Source organism: Pelodiscus sinensis, chromosome 7, assembly GCF_052426305.1.
Source record: "Pelodiscus sinensis isolate ZL-2025 chromosome 7, ASM5242630v1, whole genome shotgun sequence".
Lineage (NCBI taxonomy): Eukaryota > Metazoa > Chordata > Testudines > Trionychidae > Pelodiscus > Pelodiscus sinensis.
The window spans coordinates 45,501,566-45,508,135 of record NC_143058.1 but is presented as its reverse complement, the minus strand read 5'-3'; the positions used below and the strand labels follow the sequence as shown (position 1 = coordinate 45,508,135).

At 48.4% G+C, this 6,570-nt stretch overlaps 1 protein-coding gene across 7 annotated transcripts in view; it reads left to right on the top strand.

The window, feature by feature from the left end:
- Nucleotides 1–5,638: 5,638 nt before the first annotated feature.
- WIPF1 (WAS/WASL interacting protein family member 1) overlaps nucleotides 5,639–6,570 on the top strand; it is a 92,109-nt gene continuing 91,177 nt past the window's right edge. For all 7 annotated transcript variants that reach the window (XM_075933663.2, XM_075933667.2, XM_075933661.2 and 4 more), the window contains exon 1: nucleotides 5,639–5,878. The gene's annotated coding sequence lies outside the window, so the exon portion shown is untranslated. The remainder of the gene's footprint in view (nucleotides 5,879–6,570) is intronic.

Below are 6,570 nucleotides of genomic sequence, written 5' to 3'. Positions count from 1 at the left end.
CTGATCACCAGCTAGCCACACGTGTCATCAACACATAGTTGTGTACACATCTGAGCAGTCCTTGATAACTCCTGGGATCCTGACACCCTACATGAATGCTTTGAGACAGTTAGGCATCCTCTGCTGGCGTCACAACCCTGGAGGAGCAATCCATGGTGGATACTCACTAGGTTGCTATACCTGGATTCAATCACTGGATCAGTATGCTCCTAGGCAGATTGGGGCTGAATAGAATCTAGGAACTGTTTCTGGCTCTGGGCCTCAAGATACCACCTTGGGATGCTCAGTGAAGTGATACTGCTTTGGTCCAATAAGAAGGCAACATGCCATGCTAGTGCAGCCCTCAGAGCTGTCTTGGGGTAACTACTAATCTCTTGGTGAAAGCATCTGAGTGAGACATAACTAGTTAGTTCAGCAAACAGAATTACAGTTTGTGGCCTCATGGTATTATGAGCTTTGGGAATACATAGTCCTCAGGAAGCTAGACTGTGTTCAGACTTCTGATTTTCCTGGATGCCTTTTGGAAGAAGCCATTGGCCATGCTTTTTGTGGACACCTCATCACCATGTTCGCTCTAATCTTTTTTATCCATGTGGGGAATAAATTTTTATATGCACCGAGGCATGTGTAAATGTCCACTACCCGTAGAAACAAAGTTGGCACTGCTGATCATCTGGGTAACCTCGAGGGATGTAAAATCCCATTTAAAAAGATAACCACAGGCAGGTGGCTGCTCCTCCCAGGCTTTCAGTTAACCAGTTACCCCACTAAGGCAAAGGCTTACCAGGTAACCCTTTACATCCCTAGCGACAGCAGAAACTTTTCTGAGTGACCACACAAGCTCACGGTTTACAGGGAACAGTGACATAGACTATCTTCTAAAGTTCCAACCCCACCTCCCTTCACTCAAGGAATAACTGTAGACTAATTCCCTATGCCCCTGTTACTATTCTCAACTCCTGGGCTTTATGCAGGCAGCTCCTGTTGCTGTCTAGCTGAACCTCCTCCCTGATTAACTCCTGCTGCCTGAATCTTCCTCTAGGTGAAACTCATCTAGCAACATAAACCCCCTTAGGCTTTCTGTGCAGTGGACAGTTTGCCCTGAAAAACTTTGATAGCCTGAAAAGGGGAACCACGCCCAGGCAGAGGACTAAGTTATGAAGAGGAAGCTATAGCTCCTGGAGCAAGAGGGGCTGCAGGATGAGAGGATGATGGGTAGAGAGGCTGCCAGAGAAGGGCACAGCACCTGGAAGGAGCGAATCTGCAGAGCAGCTGGGATGAGGTAACACTAATTGTGAGTCAATCTGTCACAGCCTCACATAATATCATTTGCAGTTGGTAAGATGGTCAGGGTTTGTTCAGGGAGAAAATGATACAGATCAGTTAGAAGGAAGGAAGTGTATAGTTTGTTACACATGGAACATTCATAAGGATGTATGGGAACAATGAATTTATATTGTGTTTGAATGGGTGGTAGCACACAATGGAGAGTACCTTTCACCCTTCTGTCCACAGCAGCTAAAAAATAATGTCCAGGATAAACCCTGCTAAACTACTAAATCACCAGCACTTTTGTTTGTTGAGCACCTGAATGAAATAGTGCTCCACTGGGCATTAAGAGATTTTTTTCTTTCTAGAAAACTGGAGGAAGCCAAGGTTAAAGGAAGAAGAATCTGTTGCTTGCCTATCAAAAAACAATTTCTACATGAACAAGTTAATTGAGGTAAGTCAACAAATTCTGCTCAGAGGCCTCATGTGGAGAGGGGTAATTGACCTTCCTGTGCAGAGCAATGCTTAAAAAAGGAAAAGTACACATCTCCTTCTCTCTGTTTAATTATGTTTGTTTTCTGCTGCCTGCCTGGCATCACTGTCCCTTGAGCTCCAATTCCAGCCCGATTGCCTGTTCTCGAAGCTAAAAGAGGCAGACAAGGAAAATACCTGTCTCAGGAGCACTGTAAGCATAAATAGAAAGACCTCTGGGGCTGGGGATTCTGGAGGGCTGGAACTGTCTTTCAATCCCAATCTAGATAAGCTTGGAAGGTCAGGGCAATGCTAAACTGGCTGAAATAATTAGCAGGTGGCATCCTCACTTAGCCAGAGGACCTAATTGCCACATAGTAGCATGGAGGCCAAGAGCTCAGGAAGATTCATGTCTGGATAACAAGTACATCGAGCATTTGAGGGGAATCTTTAAGAAAAAAAGTAACCGATTTGGGAAAGAGAAAAGGCACCCACATACAACAATTAGGAGTTAGGAAGAAACTTTGGGAGCAGGCTGTCCCGCAACTATTTATTGGGGAGGTTTCGTACCTGCCTCTGATGAATCTGGTGCAGGCCTCTCCTGAATACAACTGGCCTGACTCAGTCTGCATTTATGATGGCAAGAAATAAGCTGCCTTGTTCTTGTCACCTGGATATAGCTGGCTAACTCTCTCCTCTTAATTCTCATTTCTCTACTTGACTCTCATGCATGCCATTGCTGGGCTTGAGTCATTGGTGTTGCTGGAAGAGTGTTCTGAATGCTGCTCTTTACCTTTATAAACTTTTTTTTAATTTACCTGCCCATTCTCTAATATACCAGCTTTCTCTCCCCCCCTCCAAATCTTCCCCCCAAATGCCCTATTTACCTTTGAAAGGAAGCTTTTATAAACGAAGAGTATATAAAGCGAAGTACATTGACTCAAAACGAACCTTTTAGCCATCAACTTCTGGTAACTAAATATATGGCTGCAGGTTTCATGTACCTTAAACAAGTGACTGTACATTCTATGGGATTTTTACCTAAAAGAACAAGTTAAACTTCAAGTTAAACTTAGACAAGTTAGAAGTCTTCAAGTCACCAGAGCTTGATGAAATGCATCCTAAAATACTCAAGGAGCTGACTAAGGAGATATCTCATTAGTTATTACCTTCCAAAAGTCATGGCATATGGGAGAGATTCCAGAAGACTGGGAAATGGCACTATATTTGCCCATCTATGAAAAGGGAAAGACAACCCAGAGAATTACAGACAAGACATCTTAACTTCTGTACCAGGAAAGATAATGGAGCAAAAAATTAAAGAATCCATTTACAAAAATCTAGAAGATAAGGTGATAGGTAACTGCCAGCATGGATTTGTAAAGAACAAATTGTGTCAAACCAACTTTATCGGGTTTGTTTGTTTGTTTGTTTTGACAGGCTAACAAGTATTGTGGATAAGGAGGTAGCAGTAGATGTGGTATATTTGTAAAGCATTTGATTCAATCTCACTAACAAACTAGGGAAATACAACCTAGATAGAACTACTAGTAGGTGGGTGCAAAACTGGTTGAATAACTATTCTCAGAGTTAGGTAGTTGGATAACTATTCTCAGTTATCAGTGGTTCAAAGTCATGCTGGAAGGGTATAACAAGTGGGGTTCCACAGGGATTAGTTTTGGGACTGGCTCTGTTCCAGCTCTTAATACATGATTTAGATAATGTCAGAGAGAGTACACTTATACATTTTGCAGATGATACAAAGTTGGGAAGGGTTGCAAGTGCTTTGGAGGATAGGATTATAATTCAAAATGGTCTGGACAAGGAGTGGGCAATAATTTTTGATGGAGAGGACACTCCAAGAATATGGTAAGTGGTCAAGGGCCACACTCTATGGTAAGCGGTGCAGGGTCTGGGGTTGAGGTTGGATGCAGAAAGGCAGTGGGGGTAAGGGACTGAAGTGTAAGAGAGAAGCGGTGGGATCTGTGAGGGAGTTTGAGTGAAGGAAGCGTTGTGACTGGAGTGTTGTGACCGAGTGAGAGCGGGACAGGAAAGGAGCCTGAATGAAGCTTCCATAGGCTGGATCTGGAAGCTTGGTGTCCTGGATTTGGCCTGTGGGCCGAATTTTGCCTAGATGTAGTGTGGACAAACTGAGGAAATAGTCTGAGGTTTATAGGATGAAATTCAATATGGACAAATGCAAAGCACTCCACTTGAAAGGAACAATCAGTTTCACACCTACAGAATGGGAAGTGACTGTCTAGGAAGGAGCAATAGTAGACCACAAGCTAAATTGTGACTGTTGCAACAAAGCAAACATCATTCTGGGATATATTAGCAGGAGTGTTGTAAGCAGGACACAAGAAGTAATTCTTCCATTCTGTGCTGATTAGACCTCAACTGTAGTTACTGTGTCCAGTTCCGTCCGGGTGCCACATTTCAGGAAAGATGTGGTTAAATTAGAAGAAGTCCAGACAAGAGTTTTTTTTTAAAAAAAAAAAAGATTCAGGGTCTAGAAAACATGACCTACAAGGGAAGATTAAAAGAACCAGATTAGTTTAGTCTAGAAAACAGAAGGCTGAGAGGAGACATAAAAGTTTGTTACAAGAAAGAGGGAGAAAAAATATTCTCCTCAAGCTCTAATGACAGGATAAGAAGCAATGCAGTAAGGGAGATTTGGATTGGACATTAAACTGCAGTAAGGGAGGTTTGGATTGGACATTAGGAAAAACTTCCTGTCAGGGTGGCAAAGCACTGGAATAAATTGCCTTGGGAGGTTGTGGAATCTCCATCATTGGAGATTTTAAAGAGCAGTTTAGACATGCACCTGTGAGGGATGATCGGGTGGGCAAATAGTGTCCATGGGCTGAATCTGGCCCACCAAGCCATTTATCTGACCTGTGGCTACCCTGCCACTCCCCTGGCCCTAGACAATTGAGATCTGGGGATAGGGAGCATGTGAAGTTTCCTCCCCCTGCTAGGGATGCATGGCACCTGGAGGGAGCTGCCAGCTGTTCAAAATATCTGGTGGTTTCTTCTAGGTGCCACACACCCTTGGTGGGGGTGGGCAAAGACTTCCCGTGCTCCCCTGTTCCCAGGCCAATCAGGGTCAGTGGGCGGGGAGCACAGGAAGTCTCCTGGCCCCACCTCTTCCGGGGCAGCACACGACCGCTTCTGAAGTGGCCCTCCCCTTCAAAAATTATTGCCCACCCCTGTTCTAGATGATGCATGGTCCTGCCATGAGTGCAGGAGACTGGACTAGAGGACCTCTCAAGGTTCCTTCCAGTTCCAGTATTCTATGATTCTATAACACCTGGAGTTAGATTTTGACCCCAGTCATAGGACAAGGGTAATGACTTTTGAATCCTTGCAAGATTGTGTGATGGGGGCAGGGAAAAAAGTTCTGATCTCAGCCTCTTTGTGTGTGTCACCTTTATTTAAGGTGATCATTTAGAAAATGGCTATGCCCATTTAAACATTTTAAACACATTTTCCCAAAATAGTGGGGCTAATTTAAACTGACGTTCCGCGTTTCATTTAACTGGGAGGAAAAGGGGTTCGGTGGGGCTTCTGTGACTGAAAACAAACGTCTCCAGGCAAAATCCAACCTCCCCGAGGACGCTGAGGCGGAGGGAGGGAAGGGAGCCCGGCTCTGCTGTGCGTGATCCAAAACACACGAGCTCTTACAACTGCTGCCCTTGCCCCTTCTCTTCCCAATCGTATTTCTTCAGCTGAGCCGAGGCAAGACCCCACTTGCTCGCGCCTGCTGCGGGGCTGGTCCCGGGGCAATAACGGGGCTGGGCTTGCCCGGGAAGCGGAGCCGCTGGGTGCCCAGGGCAGGAGATGGGCACGGGCCGCGCCGGAGCGTCACTTGGCTAATGGGCATGTGCGGACACGTCGCACATGCTCCCTCGGGCCGCGCCGAGGCTCGGGCCATGTGCCGCAGCGAAGCGGGCTCATTGGGCAGGGTCTGCTCCTGCTGCTCCGGGAGCTTTTCCTCCTGCCGCCGTTGCTCGCAGGCGCTATAAATAGTGTCCCAGTCCAAAATGCTCCGGTCTCTAGCGCGCTTGGCTCGCGGGCGAGCGCTGCCACCCTCGCCCCGGGCGTAGGGAGCCCGGCGGGCCCCAGGCGGAGTGCGGTAAGGGACCGGGGTCCCCGGGGGGGCGAGGCCAGGGGGGTTCTGCAGCTGTGCGTGTGGGGGGGGGAGGGGGTTGGCAGCGCGGGCGCCTAGGTGGGGTCAGACCCTAGCAGCAGCTGGAGCGCGGCGCTGCCGGCGGCGGGCTGTTTGTGTGGCGTGGCCCTGCCCTGCCCTGTCCTGCGGCGGAGGGGAAGCAGCCGCCTGCGTTCGGGGCTTGTTTATTGCTGCTAAGTCCCGCCAGTGCGCGGGGTACCCAGTGGCAGAGCTGTCAATCACTCCCTCCCCCTCCCCTCCCCCAGCTCTGATCGCAGTGGGGCAGAGCCTCACTCCGCTTGCTCCCGGCCCCCTTGCCCCGGGGCGGGCCCAGCTGGCTGCAGCTCCGAGCCTAGGAGTTCGGGCTGTGGCCCGCGGGCGCAGCCTTTCAGGAAGTTCTGCTTGTCCAGAGTTTGCGAGTTGGGGGAAAGGTCCCTGCCTGCCCCATAAACACGCTGCGGGAGGAGGCGGGCTGGGCAGGCTGCGAGACAGGGACTGGCTTGTGAGAAGAGAGGAGCCGCGCTGGCCCCAGCGAAGCCGCCTGCGTTTGTGCCCTGACACTGAAGCTGAATTCTTGCCTCTTTGTTTTCCAGACCTGTCTGTCTAACCCTTGGATAAGCTCCCTGCATTCTGAAGCTGTTCCCGTTCTTCCCAGCTGC